This window comes from Quercus robur, chromosome 10 (genome assembly GCF_932294415.1).
Source record: "Quercus robur chromosome 10, dhQueRobu3.1, whole genome shotgun sequence".
NCBI classification, from domain to species: Eukaryota; Viridiplantae; Streptophyta; class Magnoliopsida; order Fagales; family Fagaceae; genus Quercus; species Quercus robur.
The window spans coordinates 17,098,162-17,118,591 of NC_065543.1; the positions used below are offsets into that span (position 1 = coordinate 17,098,162).

Genomic DNA, 20,430 nt, shown 5'->3' on the forward strand with positions numbered 1-20,430 from the left:
ACTCACAAAACAAAACAATCCCATAATTCCCGCATTATTTTCCCAAAGTCCAACCCTTTCAACAAATAGAAGCAAAGCAAGCACTACAAGAAACACAACCTACCTTAATATATACGAACATAATGCAATTGAAATATTCTTTATAAGATAGGAACAGCATATTCGCCTGCAAATCTAGTCCACGCTTCCATCACCATCAACGAAACAACCTTATACCGTCGTGTTGAACTCTAACTAAACTAAACCCTATATATAGCTCTAAACTGTCAACAAAAGAAAAGACAACTCTCTCTCTCTCTCTCAAAAAAGAAAGAATCCTTTTTTTTTTCCTTTCTTTTAGCTTACATGAAAGTCTAAAATAACGCAGTAAAACTTTTTTTTAAGAAATTTGGTGTTAGAACTCTTTGAATATCTTACTAAATGGCGCCATTGAAAGTTCTTTCAGCGCTCGACTCTGCAAGAACACAATTTTACCATTTCAAGGCAATCATCATAGCAGGCATGGGCCTCTTTACGGATGCATACGATCTCTTCTGTATCCCTCCGATTATGCAACTCATCGGACGGGTTTACTTCGAGAATGAGCCAGGGTCCAGAGAGTACCAAATCCAACCAACTGTTTTGTCAACTTTGTTGGGCATAGCTCTTTTGGGCACCGTGATAGGTCAACTGGTGTTTGGTTGGTTTGGGGATCGAATTGGAAGGCGCAAAATGTATGGACTGGCATTGATCATCATGATCTTGAGCTCATTCGGATGTGGTATTTCTATATGTTCTACTAGGAACTGTGTTTTGGTGAGTCTTGCCCTTTTCAGGTTCATTCTGGGGTTTGGGATTGGTGGAGATTACCCTTTATCGGCTTCGATTATGTCGGAGTTTGCTAACAAGAGGACCCGTGGAGCTTTCATAGCCGCTGTGTTTTCAATGCAGGGATTTGGGATATTGGCTGCTTCAACAGTGGCGATGGTGGTGTGTGCCATATTTGACCATGACACCATGTATCACACAATGTTTCGAAAGATCCAACGCCCATGGCAGTTGATTTTGCATGGAGATTGATACTGATGCTGGGTGCAGTCCCAGCTGGACTGACATGTTATCGGCGGATGACCATGCCTGAAACTGTAAGGTACTAACATCGACCATTGTCCATGTCTTATCTTGTTTATTGTTTTTATTTTGGCGATAGATTATTATTCTTCATCAATATATAATTATGTCCATACTTATCCTGAATTAACTATTTGGTTTTGTTTCTCAAAAAAAAAAAATATATATGGTTTTTCTTTTGGTTTCATTTAAGTTGTTTTCTTTCTTTCTTCCTTCTTTTTCTAAAAAAGTAGGTCTAATATAAAAACCAAGCGTAATATTTTCAACAAGAAATCAGAATTAAATCACCTTCCCCCAATTTTTATTGTTCATACCTTCATTTTTTTGCTTTCTTTATTATTTAATTTCAACATTTCTTTCGGTTTTTTTTTTTTTTTTTTTTTTTTTTTGATATCTCATTTATATGTCAAAGAAAACCAACCATATTTTAAGGCTCAAAATGTATACAATTTTTTAATATCTAAACTTTGTCTTAAGTATTTTATATGTGTGTATATATATATATATAAAATTGTGTGTGCTTTGATTGCATGCACAACATATGTGCATTTATTTATATATATATATATATATATATATATATATATATATGTCCATGAGAGTATAGAATGGAATCAATGGATACATATGTATGTGGTTATAAATTAGTCCCTCTTAAGAGGAATCCTCACTCCACAACTATAGCTGTCAAAATTTAATTAATTAGTTTTTTTTTTTTTTCCCATTATGTATTGCTGGATTTCAAAATAGAATTATTTGTACCAACTACCAAGTACCAACAGATAGACATGATCACGTCAAAATCATCCAAGCTTTAAATCCAAGGGATAAAAAGTACGAAATTTGTTATAACTCAAAAGTGATTAGAAAAATGATAAGAGGAACTCAAAATCTATTCGTGGTAATTTCTTATTCTTCATAAATAAATAAATAAATATATATGTATAAGCAATACGATCTCGAAGCAATTAATTAATTACAAAATTAAACTCTATAACTTAAAATTGTTTTCAAGTTAAAAGTACGATGATTCAGGTTCATAAATGTTTACATTTTAATAAAATTTCTAACAAATTTTACTTAAGGTTTATCTGATGGCTACAGATCATTTCATGTAAATCCTAAGTGGAATCTTAACTCTGAAAAATAAATTACAAATACAACTTTTTATTATTCATGTGAAAAAACCCTTATAAATAAGTACAATACTGTCTAGTATTCACATAAATGAGTTTTTATAGTGCTAATTAATCCTATTATAAAGATGGTTTTACACTAATAACCAATTGGTGTTTATGTCTAATAATAAAGAAAAATCATAATAACACAGACGTTATGATTTTAAAATACTATTCTATCCATCAAATTAATAAAAGAAAAGGATGCAATGAATATATTAATGCCCATATTACTCTATAATGATACCAAAATGAATTTGAAATGTCTATAAAAATGAGTAAAAATTGAATTGAAACATTATTGAATACATTTTGTTTGATAATAAAATTGTTACAACGTTAGATAATTAGATAATTCAATTGTTATAAAGGAAATTAAATATACTACTGAATTATAAAATTCTTGATGAAGATAATTAAATATATGTTTCTTGTTCGTGAAAATAAAGTTATGGGGTCTCTTTTTAATTCTTTTAAGTTTTAACTGAATATTAAGGTGTAAATATTAATCTGTTTGTAAATAGCGAGTCTTTGTGGAACCAAAAAAGAAAAAAATGTAAATAAATAAAACCACACGGTGAGTCCGGTAACAAACAAGGTAGGTCTAGCTGCTAGGGCATGTTTCATCAAACGTTCTAATTTTGTTTGTTTTTGAAAGTTCAAAAACGTGTATAAACACCTTTGAACGTTTAGACCCTCAAATTACTACTTAACCAATTCAAGTTTTATGTCAAACAACTAGTGTGCGGAAAATGAACATAAGCTATAATATGGAATTGGTAAAAACTATCTAAGCCAATTATAAATCACATCCACAGCAGAAAATAAAAGGCAAAGATAAAGGGAAAAGAGATTCAAACACAAGGACAACACACGATGTGTTATCGAAGAGGAAACCGAAGCCCTCGGCGTAAAACCTCTCCGCCGCCCTCCAAGCGGTCAATAATCCACTAGAAAATGTAGTTGGGATACATGAACAGCAATAGACCCTCCAAGCCTAATCTACCCGATGTACCTAAGCCCTCCAAGCTTCTTGCTCCAACGAGGTTGCGCCGAACCTTTTTCTTTTCTAGCTTACCGGATTCCGCTACTAGACCGTAGCATCCGCCATCCTTGGCATCTTCCAATGCTTCCCAAAGCTCCAAAGACACTCAACACTCTGAATGGGTGTGGGTAGTGTTTAGATAGAAATCTCCTCTCAATAGGTATGACAATGAGAGAGGGAATGAGAAGAGACTACAAAGATTTCTCTCTAAGAATGAGTAGCTCTCTCTAATTGGGTGGGTGTTTTGAAGAAACCTCTCTTAGGGTTTTTCTTTCTGAATAGCCACCCATATCTTGTGGGAATGAGGGGTATTTATACTGGTGTGAGAATGGAATACGAAGAGTTAGTTTTTCCAAAAACAGGGCTGGCTGGCGACTTGACCTCGCGACTTGACTGAGTCGCGAGTTTAAGTCGCGAGCTAACTTAATGGCCAGTCTGGATTTTTGTCGTGTAGTGCTCCAGGTGGCATGACTGTTCAGCTCCCCTGCATGCTCTGCACGTGAGCAACTTTTGGCGGCTTGCAAGCCGCGAGCCACCCGCGAGTCCTAGCCGCGAGTCTCTGCTTCACTGCACTGTCTTGAGCATTTCTTCACACTCTCTCACACACTACCCTTACATGATTCCCACCTAAATACAAGGTTTCTAAGTGCTATATTACAAGCAAATTTGTCATGGAATAAAGCCAACACATGATTGACTAAATTCAACCTTACAATCTCCCCCTTTGGCAATTCCATGACAAAACACCCTAAAACAGACTCTAGACTTAAACGTGAGTTTGGGAACAATGGCAAAACTCACTCACACCTAAATCTAGAAACTGTGCAGCTCTTGAATCATATGAACATGAATCTCCTGAAACACAACAATACACCATGATCATTGTATGTAGAAAAGCATGAAATGCATATGAAGCGAGCAATATGTGATTAAGCAAAGATGGAGTTAAGAAACAAACCATGGCTTGATCAAACAAGCAATCACTACAAGGTAGTGATCACAATGCTCATTCACACTTGGAATGAACACTTGAACATACAAGCTAACAAGAATAATGCAAGTTACTTGTATGCCCAACACTCAACCAATGCATAATACACTAAGTATATGCATCTAGGAAAAATCCTACAAGGGCACAAGAGTGACAGTACTTAAAAGAAAATGCAATACATTTATATAGAAGTACTGATTTAAACAAAGCATAAAAGGCTGCATAAAGCATGGTACAAACCATAAAGCCTACAAACTATGCATAAAACATTAACCCTAAAAGCTTACAAAAGCACATGGGTACAAACACATTATATTGAATAAAAACTTAAACAATATAAACTAAAAGTGCATAAAGTTTCTCCCCTTCAAAGTGATGAGAAGCTGTGATGCACTTGGAACATATATACTTGTAACCTGAAACACTTGCACAAAACACATTAGACCCTCAAGGTAAAGCAAGTAATAAAAGGACAAGTATAATGTAACAAGCAAATTGCGATCAAGTAAACATGATGTAAAACATATGAGCAACTTGATCAAACACCAAAACAGTCATATAGAAATTACTACAATTAACACATAGCAAAGCAATTGATCATTCGAACATGCATTCAATGAAGCACAATAGCATAAGGAAGTATGCATGTCCAAAGCACAAACATGATGCAATGAGAACAACAAAGCATAACTCAAAGCACCATAAAGCCAACAAGAAAACAAACATAACAAAGTTTTCTAGTTAACACAATGTCTTCTCCCCCTTGGTATATGCATCTCCACTATGAAAAATCTCTCCCCCTACAAATGTGCACGAGAAATAGAATTTCTCCCCCTAAGGATGTGCACAAGAGTCATAACAAGAGTCATATAGAAATGACAAAACACTCCGGAATACTCTCTAGAGTATACTCTCCCCCTTTTTGTCAAGAATAGACAAAGGGTCAAGGAGAAAAGAGGGCAAGAGATGAATGAACGAACAATGATAATGATGCATAAGGGGTGCAAGATGAATGAGAAAATGAAGCTCAAATCTAAGACAAAGTAACATGCTACAAAGCATAAGGTAAACATGACATGCTAGGATGAAGAAATAAGGTAAAGACCAATGCATGACAAGGGTAGCAAAGGTGTGTGCAAGAGGTGGCTAAGTGCATGCATGACCAATGCATGAAAAATGCACATGTGGGGCAAAGTGTGTTAAAATACACAACCAATGAACTAAACATGTTCCTAATGACGAAACATAAGAAACCCCAAAGTTTGGTACTCATCGGAGTCCAAACAAGCGAGAAAATGTCTAAGAGGCATTTTATCAAACACCTAGCATGCACACTATGAACAAAAATGTGATACAATGCATGAACATCATGAAATCCACCTTTAATACATGTTCTTTCTGCCACAAGGGGCCAACATCCAATGCATATCAACAAAAGAAACCAATCCCATGAAGAAAATTGACAAAAAAATAAGTTTTCCCAACCCCTATGATGAAAATCCCAACCAAGAGCACAAAACTCTCCAAAACATAATCTAAGGATCAAAATCAATGAAAAGAGTTTATAATTACCTTAGAGATGTTAATGGATTGAAAAACCATTCAAATTGGTTGGGTTTTGATGTAAAAATATTGAAAGAGGGGTTTTAGAGAGGATGGGAGAAGTTTAAAACAAGTTTCCCACGAAAAAGCTCTTTAAAAAGCTGATTCTGGGCGACTCGCGACTGGCGAGTCGCGAGCCAAGTCGCGAGTGAGCCGCGAAACCTCTCTGTATGAACTCGCAGCTTAAACTCGCGGCTTGCAAGCCGCCAAACCAAGTAGCCAAAACTAGCAGCTTGCTGGCAGCTCACGCAAGTAGCCAAAATGAGTGGCCAAAAATTCTGACACTTGTTTTTCAAACCAGAACATGTTTAAACATTGAAAAACAAAGTAAGCACTAAACATAAACACAAAAAGTGATAAAAATCACTTCCAAAAACATATAAAATGATCAAAAATATTTTTTGATTAATCCATATAAGATTGAGCACACGCACATCACATTTAGACAAGTACAATCTAACAAATGAATAAGACATTCATTGAACATAAGGCAAGTGTGTTATGTGTGTGTATCAAATGTGGAATAGTCCTTAGTCTAGAGTGAAGCTTCAATGATCAATTCAATCAAGTCATACACAACTAGTACTAAGTCAAGTGGTCTATCTCAATTATAGAAGTGAACATATATGACCTCCCACAAGAAAATGATTACATAAGATTGAAGCTTTTCATTTGGCTTCTTACAATTCATATCATTTGATCATTTTGAATCAATACAACTCATTTTGAGCAATACATCTCATTTTTGAGATTGATGCCTGAAATTTTTGATATTTCAATTTGATGAACAAGCCTTTGGCTTTTTGGGCATCATACATTTTCATATAAGTCGCTTTCCCTTTTTCCTAGTCGAATACTAGTATGTGCGACGGCTTTTGCAGCTCATTATCTCTTTTCATTTTGAGATTTACATTTATTGAGCTCTTTAAGCAATAAAAATAAAAGAGTGGGAAGAGATATAAGCACAAGTCTACGCATGTATCAAAACCAACATAACTATTGACAAATCATTCATGACAAGTTTGAAGATTGATTTACAACAATCACACAAAGATGTCAAGATTTTTCCCACAAAGATATAAGTGCAAAAATAACAAGCTAAGCTCGTAAATACACAAAGCCATTTGTACAAAGGTACAAGGCCAAACTCACATGTGATATGTGCTCAAACAAATATGATCAAACTTTTTGAATTTTTCACTTTTTATGTGGTTTTGGATTTTTACTCACACAAAACAGAAACATAAAAGTAAGATAAAAAATGAAACAATGCATACAAATAAATGCAAAATGCATGAAGATATGACATTTAATGCATGAAGGGTCCTACAAAGATCGAAAGAATTAGATCAAGGACCAAAAGAGCAAAAGCTCAACCATAGGAACCCTTCCTCATCCAAACGGAATGATTGTTTGGAATGAATGTCTCATTGGAAGTGAGACGAGGGTTGGAAGAATGAGAACCGGAGATGCACATAGACAAGGAGGTAAGAGCATTAACCACTTTCTTCAACAACTTACCATTTTCCATCCAATTCGGTTTAGCTTTCAAAGCACAACTTCCAAAAAGCTCAAGTTTCTCTTTTCTTTTAATTCTTTTAAGAGCTTGAAACTTAGAGCAATGGGGTCTTAGATGACCAAAGGCACCACAATGGTGACAAACAATGTATTTAGGTCCATTAGGTTTTTTAGGAAGGGATCTAACAACAAAGGTTTGTTCTCTTTTTAACTTGGGGCATTGGGGTCTTATGTGACCGATCACACCGCAATGGTGGCAAGTAGGAACAAACTTAGATCCACTCAATTCCCTAGATTGGGACCTAAACAGAGGCTTAGGCTTAAGAGCCTTTCTCTCTACTTTTTGATTTCTTTTGTGTGGAGGAATGTACACCGATTTGTCCTTTGAGGTGAAACACACAATAGGCATAAAATCGGGTACCACAACATGATTGCAACATATATTTTCTTCCATTTTAGCAACAGGTTCAGCAATCAAACACTTGGCATGCATCTTAAGAGATTCATTTTCAAATTTAAGATCATCAACAAGTTTGTTAGACAAAACAAGTTTAGCATCCAAGTCCTTATTTAAACATTCAAACTCTTTCAGCTTTTCAAGAGAAATTTCAGCAAGATTCTTATATTTCTCAACCAATTTGTTGGATTCATTGAGTTTAGCAATCAAATCATCCTTTTCACAAACTAACTTGCTCAAATTCTTTTGAAACTTCTTAGCTCCTTTCTTCAAGAGTTTGTCAACAACACCCATAGATTCAAGTAACATGTCATCACAATTATGAGGATTAACACTCATAGAGGCATTTTCACAAACACATGGCATGTTACAATCAACAATATCCATAGAAGCATACAAAGCATTATCCATGGCAAAACACACAAGGGGTCAAGGATCACACTTAGGTAATAAAACCAAAACAAGTGTACCCGCTCTGATACCAATTGAAAGTTCAAAAATGTGTATAAACACCTTTGAACGTTTAGACCCCCAAATTACAACTTAACCAATTCAAGCTTTATGTCAAACAACTAGTGTGCGGAAAATGAACATAAGCTATAATATGGAATTGGTAAAAACTATCTAAGCCAATTATAAATCACATCCACAGCAGAAAATAAAAGGCAAAGATAAAGGGAAGAGAGATTCAAACACAAGGACAACACACGATGTGTTATCGAAGAGGAAACCGAAGCCCTCGGCGTAAAACCTCTCCGCCGCCCTCCAAGCGGTCAATAATCCACTAGAAAATGTAGTTGGGATACATGAACAGCAATAGACCCTCCAAGCCTAATCTACCCGATGTACCTAAGCCCTCCAAGCTTCTTGCTCCAACGAGGTTGCGCCGAACCTTTTTCTTTTCTAGCTTACCGGATTCCGCTACTAGACCGTAGCATCCGCCATCCTTGGCATCTTCCAATGCTTTCCAAAACTCCAAAGACACTCAACACTCTGAATGGGTGTGGGTAGTGTTTGGATAGAAATCTCATTTCAATAGGTATGACAATGAGAGAGGGAATGAGAAGAGACTACAAAGATTTCTCTCTAAGAATGAGTAGCTCTCTCTAATTGGGTGGGTGTTTTGAAGAAACCTCTCTTAGGGTTTTTCTTTCTGAATAGCCACCCATATCTTGTGGGAATGAGGGGTATTTATACTGGTGTGAGAATGGAATACGAAGAGTTAGTTTTTCCAAAAACAGGGCTGGCTGGCGACTTGACCTCGCGACTTGACTGAGTCGCGAGTTTAAGTCGCGAGCTAACTTAATGGCCAGTCTGGATTTTTGTCGTGTAGTGCTCCAGGTGGCGTGACTGTTCAGCTCCCCTGCATGCTCTGCACGTGAGCAACTTTTGGCGGCTTGCAAGCCGCGAGCCACCCGCGAGTCCTAGCCGCGAGTCTCTGCTTCACTGCACTGTCTTGAGCATTTCTTCACACTCTCTCACACACTACCCTTACATGATTCCCACCTAAATACAAGGTTTCTAAGTGCTATATTACAAGCAAATTTGTCATGGAATAAAGCCAACACGTGGTTGACTAAATTCAACCTTACAGTTTTCCTAAGGTAGTTTTCTTTTCATGTAATGGTATTTTGCTTTCATTATATTTGTGCGCATATATGAACGTTTATAGGTAAATATGAATGGTATGCATGTAAATAATTGGTGTTACACACATTAATTTTAATTCAATCCTACATGTTTTAATTCTTGTTGTGTCTGTAACATTTTTCAGAATTGAACTTCATTTAATAACCCAATTGATAAACTCACATTCTCTTAATATTTAAATAAAAATTATTGTAAAGTTAATATACCAATTGATGAATTTAATCCATATTTTGTTTTTGGACTAACAATACCAAATGCCCATTAATTTTCTCCATGGAATTGGAAGAAGACAGAAAGAAAAGAGTGGATACTATACCAAAATGAAATTTGAATCAAAAGTTGTCTGTTAGGTTCTAAAGACTTAGGAACTAATGTATTTAGAACTCTAATGTGTATTATTGGCAAACCATGATCAAAACAAGTTGTATAGTCTTGTTTAGACTTGTTCAAAGTTGTATCTTTTATGTAAAGTTGGATTCAAGCTGATGCAGAATTAATAGTGCATTTCGGCCTAGTTCGATCGATCGAAACTTAGGCTTAATTAATGTTTAGGCTCGATCAATCGAAATTCAGGCAGAATGCATTTTTCTGCAGAATTCCAACTCAGCCCTAGTTCATTAAAACGTTTAGGGTTTTATGTTTTTGCCCTAGGTATATAAGGCAAACCCTAACCACATTTTAGAGGTTGCTCATATTGCTGTTTGTGTAAATCTCTTGTGAGGTCTGTGAGGAGCTTTCCTTTACACAAGCTTAAGATTATCAAGAAGGAGATTCATTCAAGAACTTGATGATCATTCAGTTGCTGCCATAGAAACTTAAAGAAACACAAGCGGGTGTGCTTGTACTTGCTGAAGAATCCAAGAAAAAAGGAGTCCGTGATCTCGGAGTTTGCACGTGGTTGTGTTAATAAGTTTCTACTGGTGGGTAGCAATAGGATATTAGCGGTCTAAGTCCTATTGTAAAACTTCGATTCTTTTATAGTGGATTCAAGTTTACCTTGAGGATAGTTAGGTTAAATACTCCCCAGGTTTTTACCGGTTTGGTTTCCTGGGTCATCATATCATCGTGTTATTTATCTTTCCGCTGCTATGCATGATATGATTATTTGATTGTGATAACCTAGATCTGGAATTTGGACTAAGTAATAACTTGGCTAATTAACTAAGTTAATCCAATTGTGTTTTAAGGGATCTAAAAACATACAAAGTCAGTTCCTTTTGACCTATTATTATTCATTTGTTTATGACAGATATACTACTTTGGTGGAGCAAAATGTTCTCCAAGCAGCCAAGGACATGGAGAAAGGGTTAGATGTTCCAATAAACCAGTTTATAGAAGAAAATCGACCACCACCACATCCACCATCCTATCCCCTTCTGTCAAAGCAATTCTTTCGTTGCCATGGCCGTGTTCTATTCTCTTGTGTCGCTTCGTGGTTTCTTGTTGATATTGTCTTTTACAGTAGCAATCTCTTCCAATCTCCGATATACAACCAATATGTGCCAAAGGCAGATAAAGTCAATGCCTATCAAGATGCTTGCAATATAGCAAAACTACAAGGAATTGTAGCAATATGTTCCACAATTCCAGGCTACTGGGTCACTGTTTGCTTCATTGATCGCATTGGAAGAGTCAAAATCCAACAAATTGGTTTTTTTTTTTTGCATGGCAATTGTCTATTTAGCAATTGGGATACCCTATTACATATATTGGGAAAACAACACAAATATAGGATTCATGATCCTATATGGGCTCACATTTTTCCTCTCCAATTTTGGTCCAAACACTACCACTTTTATTGTGCCTGCAGAACTTTTTCCAACTAGATTTAGAACATGTCATGGCATTTCTGGTGCCCTTGGGAAAGTGGGGGCAATTATTGGATCTGTTGGATTTTTGTGGCCTTCGCATGACCATAAAGAGGAAGGTTACCCCAAAGAAATTGGAATGACAGCCTCTTTAGTGATTTTGGGTGTAGTTTGTATTATGGGATTGTTGGTAACGACCTTTTTCACAAGGGAAACAATGGGGAGATCATTAGAGGAGAATGAGAATGATAATTAGAATAGCGAGCAGTCATGTTCATCTATCAATGAAGTCTTGGACCTCTCTTTCTCTCCCTAAATGAGCGTGTAGTTTATTTTATATCAAGCATGATGAGTCTATCTTTCCTCCATCTCTCACAAGCTAGACTATGCAATGCATAGAGTTCATCCAAGAGTATATATATATATATATATATATATATATATATATAAATAAAAGGTAAACAAATATATAAATATATAAATTAAAAAAATTAAGAAAATCATATGAGATATATGAAAATTTGGGGGCCATTATATATTTGAAAATTTTAGCTAAATTTATGGGTAATTTTTGAATTTATGGAAGGCTGGCACCCTATGTAGTTTTTATTGTTATTGAAGCATATATTTTAGGATTATTTAAGATTTAAGAAATAAATAATATTATGAGTTCCAGTTAGCTCATTTGGCAAAGTCTCTTGTCATCAAAGATAATCCACAGGGTTTCTTTCTTTTTTGCTTCCTCTAAACCTGTAAGAGAGAACCAGTGGACTCCTTTAGAACATTTGAGGAGTGAGGCAACAATTACTGAGTTGCAATCTGAGAATAGGAAGATCAAATTGTCCTATTAATTCGCAACTAGGAAGCCAAATTTACTAAAGGAGGTTTTCTCTTTTACTTCCGCTAGAGCTCTAGAGGAGTGTGGTGCTTTGGAATGAGAATTTCTCCTCCTTTTGTAGTTTATTTTTTTGGGCTAGGGCAAAGGGGAAGGTTTTGGTGGCAGGGGATTGGTGATTAATTGAGAGTTGACATGTGTGGGGGTTTGGTGACTTGATTTCAAAGCAAATTTGGAGAGAAGAGTAAGTGAATCTCAGTTCTTCCTGAAGCTTCCCATAACAGACAATAAGGCTAATTTCAAAAAATCATATCTCAATAATTTATTGAAAATGGTCTGTTCTTGTGCTCTAATTAAAGCCTACTTTCTAATAATAATATAAAATAAAATAACTCATTCAAAAAATTTTAATTGTTGAAGAAATATTTTTTAGACAATGAGAAAATGTCATTTCTTGGAAATGAGTTTCAACACAATTAACATTAATAGGCCCCTAGTTAACTTTATTTTAGCATGAATAGGTCTAAAGAAACTAAATTTAAGAATTAATCGGCTTCTATCAACCCCTTTAAATAGAGTAAATTCACCAAAATTTAAGGCATCATTAATGCTTAGCAATCGGATTAATCAAGTATGTGTATCATTGCCATTATTTTTAGTCCAAAACAATGGGATTATGACATGTTATTGATTACGAATTGAATTCTTATGGGACAAATCAAAATTAATTTTTCATAATCTTTAGTGGTCGGATTCCATCATGTGAATGCATCTTAGCTACTAGAAGTTGATTTTGTGATATTTTTCAATTTGATGGCCTAATCGAGATTTGTGACCTGCCATTTTGATTATTAAGACTTCAAGATTTAGTTTATGTGAATTGATTTAAATTCAACGGTCAAAATTATAATGATACCCTTGGGGTGTGAATTAACCTATTACCCTCAAGATGAGGTTAAATGCAGAGTGTCAACAATAATGAATTATATAAACTCTTTGGATACTGATTAAATTATTTTATTCCACTTCTAATAAATTCTTATGAAAGCACTATTAGCAGTGATATTCATTTTCTCACTAAACTCATATAAAAACATTTGATTTACTAAAATTGTAACATTATTAAGAATATTTCCATTCATTGCACATATTAATGACTAGTTACGTTAAAGTTTATGTCCCTAAGTGAAATCTTCACTTTGATATTAAATTTCATGGGGTTGTTTTGCCCTAAATGACATCGAGCTAGTTTCTACCATATCATTTTGCCCACACACACACACACAAAAAGCAGTTATTAATGCGTTACACCAAGAATTTTGTGGTTTAGTTTTATTTTCTTGTCTTCATTATGAAGAGAATTAGGATTCGATTGCCTGTCTATCCCTATTATAAAAATTAAATTATTTAATAAATAAATAAAAACTTATCTAGACCTCCAAAAATCTTTCACATACATCGTCTCATACACAAGCAAATGAGAGAAGGGTGATTGCTCTTACAAAAACCGTAGTTTATTCTCGTGGCTATTGGTCGCACATCAAAGTTTGAAATTTCATCTCGATTCAAAATACATAAAAGCTGTTACAAATTCAATAACAGGCTTTCCTAATCTCATATATTTGAGAATATGAAAAGTGCACATCTTACTAGATAATCTTACGACTAAACACTTATCATGATTGCTCATATATTATTTCTCCATCCACCATACATTCGACTCTCCTAAAAACAAACAGACAAAACTCTCGTTCAAAACTTCTCACCTAGTGCATGCATAGCCTTCCCCCATATGTGTGTGTGTGAAAGAGGAAGAAAAGTCGCCAGCCAAGAAGAAGATGTGCATGTGAACATGTATATGGATAGAGTGCGTGAACGATGAAGAAGACAATGAACTAGTTGTCATTGCTGCGTTTGTGACAAAGAAAAATACTCTTCATTTTCTTGATGGAAGACGCAAATATTTGGCGCTTGATGCTACCTCTAATCGGTTTGCAACCCTTTTTCGACACAGCAGCCTTTACTTCAGATTGATGCGGCTGTGAAGACATGGTGGCTATCGCGCTTTACTGCCCTGTGCTATATATAATATGTAGCAAGAGAACTTCAGAGATAGAGACTTGAGAATTGAAGGATTTAGCAGCTGGAAGCAAAGAAAGAAACCATATATATAGGCAACTAGGCATTCTTATTCCTTGTCATCAGTTAAACGTGTGTGTGACTCTGAAATAATTCTAGTTCCACACTTTCACATATATTTTGCCACAATTATTTTACTGAATAGATTGTGATTAACTATTTCTTATTGTCATGTAAACCTATCATTTTTTCTTCGCTACTCACAATCTAGCACATAGAAAAATTGTGATAATTACAAAGTGTGTGATTTTTTTTTTTTTTTTTAAGAAATAATTACAACATGCTGTTAACTCTACAATTCAAACCCTTTTCCCTCTAAATCCCCCAAACACTTTGTACATGAAGAATTTCTTTTGATAATAAATTATTTACAAAGTCTCTGACCGTAGTGTAAGAAAGAAAAGTGTTACAACCACCGTTTGACCATAGAGAATAGAGGAAGTGAAAAGTTCACATCTAGACATATGTTGAAGTTAACGGCTCTGACTTAGACAAGCTTAAGCAAAAGAAACTCTCTAATCTTATCTCTATCTATAATCTCTAATATATATATATATATATATATATATATATATATATTTTGAGATTCTCTAATATATATAGAATTGAAGAAGTTTGGCTTTTATTTAACTTCATAATATATTTTACATAAGTTTTTGAAGCTACATTGTTCATCAAAAAAAAAAAAAAAAAGTTTTTGAGGCTACACAATTTTACACATCAACATTCTAAAATATAGTATATTTTTATTTTTCAATCTATATTTAAATTTTATTCTATATTTAAATCTTTAAGTAGAATCTTACCACATTATATTTTATTCGATAAAATCATATTTGATTAAACTTTCCCATATTTGGAGTACAGAAACATATACAAATTTGAAATTAACTAATAAATTTGAATTGTTCTAGAATTTTCACACAATAACTTTCATTTTCATTAGATTTATGGGTATTTTCATTATTTAAATGTGGCATGTATCAACTCTTTGGAAAAATCATGCTAATGATTAATAAATCAAAGACAATAATAGACTTTTATAGACTTTTAATTGTTCTAGACTCTAAATATTTACTGAATATCACCACTAGAACCTACACTTGTCATTATGTTATATGCTAGGATGATTTACACCATTGATGTGGTGACCTTAACCAAACAAGTAGATGTAATATAACAAGTACATGTACTGAACTTGATCCATCAAGATCACCTTATATAGTGTTCATTGTCAATTAAAATGTTTTTCTATCACAATTTTCCTATTTTCTTTATAATAAAAAAAGTATGAGATGTTTGTGTATATTTAATTATCTTTTTGATATTAGCTTATAAGCTCAGCTTTTAGTTTTTTAACTTTTATGTACAACTTTTTAAAACCTCACTTTTTCAAAAAATTTCAAGGTTACAAGTATACTTAAGCACACTTTCAGCAAAAAAATTTCAATAAAAAACTAAATAATTTATTCCTAAACAGACAATTATTATGCACATAACCTTAATGATGTTAGTTAATGATACTTATTTAAAAGCTAATACAGACACGTTGGGTTCTATGAATCCACCTTCTTTAAATGAGATAGTATATTCAGTTAATTTTTATATTAAAATTGGACGACAAAACCAGCCAATGACATTTTTCTAAGTAGATTTCATATAAATTCTTGAGATAGTATATTCAGTTAAATTTCTATATTAAAATTGGACGACAAAACCAGCCAATGACATTTTTCTAAGTAGATTTCATATAAATTCTTTGTGTACCGTGATTGATATATGTGATATATTGATTACTGTTTGATTCGAAAAACCATCAACAATATCGGTTTGACTTTGATATTTGATTTGTTATTGATTTAGTGCGAGTTTAACACTCAGACAATATGGTTCTATTTCGATTTCGATATTCATATATATTTGGTTCTAGATGTTGTGTGTTCATAGTCATAGCCTACAAATTTGAATTGCGTGGTATCCCCACCTTGTCAATATCATTGAAGATATCGGAATCAAACAATATGGGTTGCTTTAATGATTTCGTTGGACTCCAAAATACAATTTTGATCTTATTATATTTTCTTTTCTTTTCTTTTCTTTTTACAATTCTATAGTTACAACGGGAGGTGGATTCGAACCAAAAGTCGAGAGTTTTATAGTTCAACTAGTTGACACATGCATCCTAATGTATCTATGATATCTATGATTTATATCTAGACCTTGGATGTCATAGATGCATTCAAATGTGTGTGTGTATATATATATCACAAGATAATATTTACGTGAATTAGTAATTTGCCTATGTCCATAAAGTTGCAATATTTCACTATTCACATAGAAAAAATATAAAATGCGACAGTACAATTTTTTTTTTACTCAAAACAATAAACCAAGCCCTAATTTGAAAATAACAATATTCCACTCTTGCATAAAGGATTCATAATGGGCTAAACATGGGGCCAAAAATTTTCCCCGGGGTCCGAGGGCGATGGATTAAGCTTCAAAAAATATAAATATATATATATATATATATATATCTCATTAAAAAACCATAACACTTCTATATTAGATTGGATCATAATTCAAATCAAACACAATTAGGCTCAATATAGCCTAATATAACTGTAAATATAATATGTTACACTATCTCATTTAGATATTAGTGAATTTATTGTTAAGCATTTACCTATTTTATTTATTATACTTATAACTCAACATGTTTATTATATATAGTTTTTAAATAAGTATTATCGATTGACATCGCCAAAATTATATGCATAACAAATAAAATTGCCCATGTTTGAAAATAATAATAATGAAAAACCTTTTTAAGCGATCACTTTACAAGGTGTTATTTATCAAATTGAGTTTACACATGCTTGTCCTTTTAAGCTTACTCGTCAAGGAATATTCTACTAAATTTGAAATAAATAATGAGTTACACATGCTTGTCCTTTTAAGGTTAATCTCCTGCCACCACAGCACTTTGAAAAAGAGCAATAGTAATTAACCTTGTATCTGGCATGATACACACACGTGTGAAAGGGTCCGAATCCACTTTTCCAACAGAGCCGCCAGCATTCATATTTGGGGGACAAAGTAAATTCCCCTTCGGATTTTGTTGACCACCCTTTCCTATATTTCATTATTTTGTACTAGCTATTGGTTGATTCTTGAGCGGTTGTTTATCCTAGACATTGTATTTTGCCTTAATCTTTAATGAAATTTCTGGTTTATCAAAAAAAGAAAAAAAAATGTTGATTTATAATCTTAGTGAGTCCAAAATTGATTAAAATAATGGATTTTTCTCTTGATGATGAATTTGACCACCCTTGGCTGATGGATTGGCCCTCCCCAAATTTGGGGGACAAAGTAAAAAATATCACATTTTAGTTTATTAAATTTAAAATTCACTTATGTTAGTTTATTTAAAGTTATGTAAAAATACATGATTGTTACAGTAATTGTGTAAATTTACATTGATATTATTCATTTTTTATTTAATTATTTATTTTTTGTGTATTTTAAAAATAAATAATAAAAGTGGATAATGAATGTTTATATATACAAAAAAATAATAATTAAAAAATTAATATTTTAATAAAATATAATATGAAATAAATAATCTAACATAAGACTTTTTTTTAAGTGAGTACATGAAGGGTTCAACGTGTTTACATCTCTATTCTTCTTTCTCCAAGTAATGATTTTGCACCAAATATTCCGTTGGGCAATGACTTCGTAAAATTAGAGCTCGTGCCGTGTTGAAGATTTTGAAAAAGTAAAAACCCACTCTTGTTGCCCATTGTTTTATAAAGCTTAGGACAGTTGTCAAAATCTCATAGCTCCTCCAGTGAAAGCAAAGTTACGCAGATGTGGACTCTCTTTAGCAACGTTACAAAGATATGGACTCCTAGCTCTTTGAACTCAATCTTCTTCATCTTGGACCACGTGCAATCACTCCCTCTTCTAAATAAATTTTCCACAGTTTTTTTTTTAGAAGAAATTTTCCTAATTTAGGAGTATTCTATTCTGTCTAACTTTTTTATTAGAATATGTTTTTGACTTGTAATCTAAATTTATTAAAGTAACCCTATGATTTTCTCTAACAGTCAAAATCTTGATTTGGTTTTTAAAGATATGACAAGTGGATTATACTTTCTAGTGACGGTTCCAAAAAATTTTCTTAGGATGTTCCTTAAGAAGCGTAAATTATACAATTTAATAAAAGAAAAATTCATATATTGACAACAACAACAAAAAAAGAGCACGCAAATACATAAAGGGTGGACCTTCCAGTCGCAAAAAACACTTAGACAAATTTTTCGAAATTTTGTCTCAGGGGTTTTAGGTGACTTGTTCATGACTCATTTCAGTTGCAAAAATCGCGTGTCTTGCACAATGAGGGTCTTTTTCAAAACTGGCTTCTGGTTCTTTCTCAATATATTTCATATTTCTTGCCTAAGATTTCTTGAATTGAGTGGTTTTGATGATATATGTGAATATGATGCTTGAATATGGGTATTTAATGCTTTGGTGAGATTGTGATATGGGTTTTGTTGGTTATGTGTTGTTACACTCTGTTTTTGGTTGCACAATTTATTATTTATGGCACACAAACATTCAGTGACATATTTGAGACCTTAATCTCATGATTTTAGGGTTTTCTTCAATATTCCTGTTTTGGGACTAACTTAATGCTAATAGAGTTCGTTGTCTTGTGTGGTTTCTGTTAGAAATACAGAATAATTGTATTGTATTTCTTGAATGAAAGAATATACATCACTGCCTTTATATAGGAGGCATATGTGTGCAGTACAAGTAGAGTGTAGTACAAGTACAAGTGTGCTATACAAGTAACCTAATTAGGCCTAAAGCCCATAACATAATACACGTTAACAGCCCCCCTCAAACTCAAGGTAGATGACTTGGTGAAGATATCTGCAAGTTGATCTTTGGAGGAGACGGAGAAAAGCTTAAGAGCACCATGGATAACGGATAAAATGACAATCAATCTCGATGTGTTTAGTCCGTTCATGAAAGACATCATTATGAGCAATATGAATGGCACTCTGGTTGTCACAATAAAGGGGAGTAGCAGAGGAGGTGGACACACCCAAATCCTTAAGGAGCCATCGTAGCCAAAGGAGCTCAGATGTGGTATTAGCAAGAGCACGATATTCTGCTTCACTACTAGAGCGGGCCATAAAAGTTTGTTTCTTGCTTCGCCAAGAAATCAAAGAAGAACCAAGGAGAAAACAGTAACCTGTAATAGACTTGCGATCAGTAGGATCTCCTGCCCAATCAGCATCAGAGAATGCACGGAGTACAAGAGGAGACTGAGCTGAGTAGAAAAGGCCATGAAAGAGGGTGCCCTTCAAGTATTGAAGAATGCGCAGAACAGCAGCATAGTGAGTTTATCGTGGAGCAGACAGATACTGGCTCACCTGATGAACAGCATAGGAAATGTCTGGACGAGTAACTGTGAGATAAACTAGGCTGCCAACCAATCGTCTGTAAAGAGAGGGATTAGACAATGGTTTCCCCCCTGAGGGAGTCAGATGCGCATTAAGCTCAACTGGAGTGTCAACAGTCTTGCTATCAGTGAGTCCAGCTCGAGACAAGAGTTCAGAAGCATACTTAGCTTGAGTAAGATAAAGTCTATCAGTAGAATGAGTGATTTCAAGACCCAAGAAGTAGCTGAGATGTCCAAGATCTTTCATCTCAAATTGCTGACTGAGAAAATCCTTGAGTTCTTGAATGCCACTGAGGTCATCACCAGTTATGATCATATCATCCACATACAAGAGAAGTAAAATAGTGCCTTTGTCAGTGCGACGAAGAAATAAGGCAGAATCATAATGACTGGCCATGTAACCCAAATGAGAGATGGTAGAGCTGAATTTGGCAAACCAAGCTCGTGGAGTTTGTTTAAGGCCATAAAGTGCACGTCGAAGGTAACAAACCTTGTTTGAGTCAACAGAGAAACCAGGAGGAAGTTGCATATAAACTTCTTCATGTAAATCCCCATTAAGGAATGCATTTTTGACATCCATCTGAAAAAGGTCCCATTTACGGGCAGTAGCAACAGCTAAGA

The 20,430-nt window shown here is 34.2% G+C and overlaps 1 pseudogene; it reads left to right on the top strand.

The window, feature by feature from the left end:
- The first annotated feature begins 420 nt into the window (after positions 1-420).
- On the top strand, positions 421-11,615 carry LOC126703440 (probable inorganic phosphate transporter 1-9; annotated as a pseudogene).
- Positions 11,616-20,430: the final 8,815 nt, after the last annotated feature.